Consider the following 6,987-nt stretch of genomic DNA (forward strand, 5'->3'; position numbering starts at 1 on the left):
GTATGCATGCTGTCATTTACTCCTCAAGCCACCCTGTGAGGTAGGCATATTATCATCCCTATTGTACAAATGAGGAAATGGAGACAAAGAGAGTTTGAGTGAGCTGTCCAAAATCACACATCTAGAAAGTGATATCACCAGGATTCCAGCCTATAATTGTGGTTGGAGTCCAGCACTTAAACTTAGGGTCCAGTAGGGGAAATCAAATAGCAAAATAATTCAGTGCAATCAAAAGTTATAGGCGTATGTAAAGAGTCCAGGTGAACCCAGGTGCTTGAACTTGAGCCTGACTGATGGGTAGGTAGGTGATAGTGGGAAAGGGTATTCCTGGTAGAGGAAGAACATAAGCAAAAGCTCTAGGGTTAGCTGTCCTGTGTGGCTGGAATGTAGCGTGGGCATCTGGTGGGGTCACAATGGGTGGTTTAGTTGGAGAGGTAGGTAGTGCCTTTCCTATAGAATAACAAAAATTCATCACAGATGTATGTGAGAGGGAGAGTACCTCGCACGAAGAGAAACTTTGTCACATGTTTCTCAACCAGGACCCTCTTGAAATTTGGTGTGGGATCACTCTTGATTGTACACCAGGAGCTTAGCATCCCTGGCCCCATCTTCAGTCATTGTAACACCTCACCTTTTCCACATGCCTCCTGGAGGGTGGAGACCAGCCCTGACTGGTTGAGATCTAAGGCTCTATGGTTCTCAAAATGTAGCATGCATCTGAATCACCTGGAGGCATGTTAAAACACAGATGGCTGGGCTGTCATACCAGAGGTTTTGATTGAATAGGTCTGGGGTGGAGCTCCAGAATTTAGCATTTTTAATAAGGTCCCATGTGATGTTGCAGCTGCCGGTCTGGGGACCACCTTTGAAAACCTAAGTAGTTCATTATTATTTGCGCCCCCTAAAGTATAGAGGAACTTCCCTACCTTGGATAGGACTATGGCCCCTCCCTGTGAAAAGCTTCCCAAATGCTCCAAGAATATTTGGCATCACCCTGTGTCTCAGACTCTGTCCAGGTCCCAAGAGATGTTGGCAGTGAGGCTCCTATCATGTCAAGTTCTGCTGAATTTTCTGTTTTCGAACTCTTTCTTTTGAACACCCAAATAAAGAGCAATTACTGCCTCACTCGGCACTTCTCTGTGTCCATTTAATCTCCCTGCTTTGTTTCTGACATCTGCAGTAATCGGCCTCTGCCCTCCCCTATGCATACAGCAGTCAGCCCAGGGAGCAGCTCCTGACGGGTGCAGGTTTAGTTGCCACGTGCTTAAGGTTCAGGATCTTTCCTGAGCTCTGCTGTGGAATGGCACTAGAAAGAGGAGATGCTGATAATGGCTGCTAACTGCATTCCTTTCTTTGTTCCTCACCATCCGAGTGTCTGTAGGGAATTAAAAAATGACTAGCTGGAGGCAGCTCGATGTTTATATGGCAGAAAGACAAACTCAGAGCCAGAGAGAGAATTGTTTAAAACAGGCTCAGCTCAAACCATAACCAAACAGAACTATTGGGGGCACCTAGCCTTGAGTGAGCCTGAGCTAGCTCTGATGCCCTTACTTTTAAAGGCCCACGTGTATTTATTACATTTACACTAGTAATGGCCCTGTTTACTGAGTGAAGACTTTGTGCAAGGCAGGTTCTAAGGACTCCATGGGCATTATTAACATCGATCCTCATGGGAGTGCAATGAGGTTGGTGACATTATTGTGCCCATTTCAGGTGATAAAACTGAGACTAAGAGATGTCATATCTCCGTGAAATGAGCCATCTGGGATTCAGGTTTGCTCTAAGTGATTCCAAAGTTCATGTTCTCAAAACAAAATTAGCAGACAGTGTGGATGCTGGTTAACTCATTTTCTTATTGAAAATGGCCATTATGTCCTTCCAGTTAATAAATAGAGGCACAATTTACTCATGTATTATGTGTGTGTCTGAGAGAGATGGAGAGAGAGAGAGAGAGAGAGAGAGAGAGGTGGGTGATGGAGGTAGAGGGAGGAGTTGATATTAATTTACTAAGCTTATTTCAACCATATACAATGATGTGTGGGAAAATGATGGCACATTAGACTTTGGCATTCTTAAATATATCTAGATTAGGATAAATGTAATTACAATGTTAATGATTGCTTATGAAAAGTCCATGAAGTTCCAAAGTGAATCTAATAAAGGGCAGAGGGTGTAATGGACAGATAGAGGTAAATGGGACTATTTGAAGTGGGTTGGTGGGTGCAACAGCTACATATGGAATTGTCTGCTCAGCAGCCCGTTCCTCCAGGACGCCTTCCCCACCCCCTCCACGAGCTATCCCAGAGAGCTGCTGTATTCAGTTCCTAACGCTGTGTAGCAGATCTCCACAAACTTAACGGCTTAAAACACCCATTTATTAGCTCACAACATTGTAGGTTAGAAGTCTGGGTGGGGTCGTTTCTTAGGATCCCACTGGCTGAAATGAAGATGCTGGCCCAGCTGGGCTTTTACAGGGAGGGCTAAAGAAGAATCTGCTTCCAGGCTCCTTCAGGCTGTTGCAGAATTCAGTGGGTCATTCTCGACTCTCTCTGACTCCACTTTCTGCTAAAACCCGGAAAAGGCTCCCTTTTTAAAGGGTTCACTTGATTGAGTCAGGCCTACGCAGATAATTTCCATTTTAAGGGGACTTTAATTGCACTGGAAAAATCCTGCCACAGCAGTCCTAGATTAATGTTTGATTTAATAATCAAGGGACAGGATGCTGATCACAAATCTTTAGTAAAAGGTGAAAGATTTATGCAATCTGAAGAGAAACCAGAGTATTGGGGGATCTTTGGAATTGCGCCAACTGCAGCTGCTTTCTCTATAAATGATCGTGTCCTCTCACAGGTGGTTAGACCAGCAATTGTCTTCTGATCCAAAGCAGGCCAGTTAGTTTATTTCCTGAGATATTTGAAAGTACCCCAGTCCGCCTTGAGAAATTGGGGGGTCCTTTTATAAGCAATGGGGAGCTTTGGTAAAGCTTTTAGGCAGGAACTAAGATCATGGAAGGAGATGTGTTTGGGAAGAAGATGATTCTCTGTAGGAAGTGTCCAGCGGACAAGTGCAAACATGAGTCTGAAACTTGGTGGAAAGGAGGGATCTGGGGGTGTGGTTTGGGGTCCTTGTGAACTGGAGGAGGGCTGAAATCCTGGTGATGAGTGACCTTGGAGGAGGGTTCAGAGCAGAGGTGTTCTAAGCTGTGGGGACACCAGGATGATCTCTGCAGGATCTCTGAAGTGAGCAGGGTAGAGAGAGGAAAGGGATGGAGAAAGCAGAGAGCAAGAAGGAGAGAGGACACATCACCCTTAGGCTTTAAAGCAGTGACTTAATGTACTTTGCATTGGCTAGCCTCTGGTACCTCTTCTCTCCTACAGAACCATAGATGCTTCTTTTTGGGTTGTTGTTGTTGGTTTTTAATTGTGGTAAAATATACATAAGATAAAATTTACCATCTTAGCCATTTTTAAGTACATTCATGTTGTTGTGCAACCATCATCATCATCCATCTCCAGATTTTTTTCATCTTGCAAAACTGAAACACTCTACCCATGAAACACTAACTCCTCCCCCAGGCCCTGGCAACCACCATTCTACTTTCTGTCTCTATGAATCTGACGATACTAGGTGTCTCATATAAGTGGAATCACACAGCCTTTGTCTTTTTGTGACTGACTTATTTCACTTAGCATCATGTCCTCAAGGTTCATCCAAGTTGTAGCATGTGTCGGAATGCCCTTTCTTTTTAAGGCTGAATAATATCCCATTGTATGTACACATTTGGCTTAGCCATTTATCCATCAGTGGATATTTAGGTTGTTTCCACCTTTTGGCTATTGTGAATAGTGCTGTTATGAACATGGGTGCACATATATCTCTGTAGGGTCTTGAAGTGGGATTGCTGGATCATATGATAATTCACTTTTAATTTTTGGAGGAACCCCCATCCTGTTTTCTATGATGGCTACATCATTTTGCATTCCCACCAAGAGTGCATACAGGCTTCAATTTCTCCAAATCCTTACCAACACTTATCTGCTGTGTTGTTTTGTTTGTTTGTTTAATAGTAGCCATTTTAATGGGTGTGAGGTGGCCCATAGGTTTGTTTGTTTGTTTGTTTTTTTTGACTGAACATTAGCTTGTGTTGTCATTTTGCGTGATCAAGCATGGTGTGTCCTCATCGGGGGCATCTTCACTGAGACCAGGCACATCTCAGAGAGCTCAGACCCAAGAGAGCCAATGAATGTATTGATCACAGTGAAGGGAAAGTGAGGCATTCATGAATGTTCATAGAATTTCTTGAATCTGAGACTTAGGTCAGCCTCTGCTTGATTATCCTGTGTGTGAATTTACCCTAGAAACTTTTCTTCCTTCACAGGGTTAAGAGGCAGGGTGGAAAGGGCATAAACCCATAATGGACAATTCAGAATAAATACAAACAGGGACCTGATAGACACAGGGCACATCATTTCCCTTGCTGAACTCATTCCCCCCAGGATAATTGCCATACCTGGAAAAATCCTACTTCTCATGGGGCTCCAAAGTGAATGCAGATGGCTGGGTAAAAGTTTTTATCAATTAACAAGGCATTTGGTAATTCAGGTTCCATTTGTTATCTATCTGCTTAACTTTTATTCTGCACTAACTGCATTTCCAAAAATACATTTCCCGAATTATCCGCCTTCACTTTCAGTAAACGACTGTAAGGTCATTTAAAATTTCAGGCTCTAGAGTCTCTCATGTTGTCCCAGATGCCATTTCTGATGGAGGATGATTGCTCACCACTTTGAGTCAAATGGAGACGGAGGGATGGTTCAATAACACTCTCTGCCTCTTTAAGAAGTACTTCAAAAGGAAAGACAGAGATGGGAAATGGGCAAAAATCCCCTCATCCTGGTGTTTAACTATAGAAGCCAGGGTGGCCCTGATCCAGAAATGCAATTAATGGTTAAGTTCACCTGTTCATTCATTCCCTCCCTCATTCATTCCAAATGCCAGTATAACCAGCAATGCCATTCTGATTTATCTCCTGACAAAGGGTGGGCTTGTTGAAAATCATTGATGTCCTGGAGAGATGGTCTAAGAAGCACTGAGCTGACTGCTAATTTACGGATGTCCCACTCCAGTATCACATGGGACCCAGCAATCTGCACACTTGGCCTCCATTCCTCTGGATGCGCACAGAGATGCCAGCAACTTCACATTATGTTTTTGGCTTTCACTGGGGGAACAAAATACTGGCCAGAAGAACATTGCTGCACTTTTACGGTAAAACAAAGAACATTGCTGCACCTTTTTTGGTAAAGCAATGTTCTTCTCAGCTCAGGACACCATTATTTTTGGATGATATCATTTCAACTGCCTCATAATTGGCCACCATGTCTCCAATTCTTGCCCCTTCCTCCACCATCACTTTCCACACCGAGTAATCATTCTAATCATTCTCAAATGCATATTTCATCACATCGCTCCTCATGATTACAATGCGTCAGCGGCTCTCCCTTGGTTACAGGATGAATTCCTGGCTCTGCTGCACATCCCACCAGGCCCTCTGTGGCCTATTCCCAGCCCGCTGTGTCCCTCACACTCTAAATTCCATTAAGACCAGCAGTGTGACCTGCGCTTCCCCATACACACTCGCTCTCCCTCCCCACTTCCTCCAGCCTGCTCTTCCCTCTGATCCCCTCCTGCTTTGCCTAACACCTATTCTGCTTCACAGGTGGACTCTCTGTGGAAATGATCCCCCTCCTGCCTTGTCCCCAGTTACCAGTCTGGATCACATGCTGCTCTGCGTGCTCTGTAAACCCTCGCCCATCTCTTGCCCTTGGCGTTTATCACACACTTGTCTGCCTCCTTGTGCTTTCCCTCCACGCTGTGAGCATCAGGCAGGCCAGTTTTCTCTGCTTCTTTGTGTCCCTTGTGTCTGGAATAGGCAGGCATTGAGTAGCCTTGCAATAAATGTTCAACATAGAAACCCCAACTGTCTTCTGTGCCACAAATATGTGCCTCTTTATCTCATTGCCAGAGTCACCCTATGATGAAAGTGTTTGTCCCTGTTGGCAGTCAAAGAGACACTCACAATAGAACCTCACTGATTATGGCTCCTGCTGCAGTCCCAGAAGCCCATGCTGCTCAGCGGGAGGGTGAGGAATGGAAAGTTTCCTGATGGGCTTTTATCAGCAACAGCCTCCTTTCTTTTTGGGGATATTACCTTTCACCTCCTGAAGGTGTGGTCAATCCAGGGGGTCTCTTGGGTCATTCCTTCAGATTCAATACCCCTCATCCCTGGTAAAGACAAGATAGGCACATAATCTGAGTGCAGCTAATTGGAAAATCTATCCTGGGACTTTCAATCATTGAAATAAAGGAATGGGGAGAAGAAACAGTCCAGCTGGCCCTTGAGCTGATGAGGAAGAGTGGAGAAATCAGGTGCACAAGTTAGAGTTTGGCTGTTTATGACAAAAACAAAACAAAACAAAACAACCCCACCCCCCAAAAAAACCCACCACAAACAAAACCAAATATCTTAATGAGATGAAAGTATATTTATCTCTCATGTAAGTGAAGTCCAGAAATAAGCAGCCCATGAGTAATAAAGCCAATACAGAGACCCAGACTCCTTTCACTCTTTGTTCCCAGGCTGTGAGCGTGTCCTTATAAGCCAACACTGCTGCTACAGTGCCAGCATTCACATTTGGGTCCCAGGCAATGAGATTGGGGAAGTAGAAGGAAAGAGGGAATGTCTCCTTTTTAAAAAAGAGATTTCCTGGAAGTGTCACACCACCTTTATTTATATCTTACTAGAGACCCGGTGCACAAAAATTTGTGCACTTGGGGGGGTGGCGGCCCTCAGCCCGGCCTATGTCCTCTTGCAGTCTGGGACCCCTCGGAAGATGTCTACCTGCTGGCTTAGGCCTGCTCCCTGGGGGATCGGGCCCAAGCTGGCAGTCAGACATCCCTCTGGCAGCCCGGCAGCCCTCGGGGGAT

Source organism: Myotis brandtii, unplaced genomic scaffold (assembly GCF_000412655.1).
Source record: "Myotis brandtii unplaced genomic scaffold, ASM41265v1 scaffold363, whole genome shotgun sequence".
NCBI classification, from domain to species: domain Eukaryota; kingdom Metazoa; phylum Chordata; class Mammalia; order Chiroptera; family Vespertilionidae; genus Myotis; species Myotis brandtii.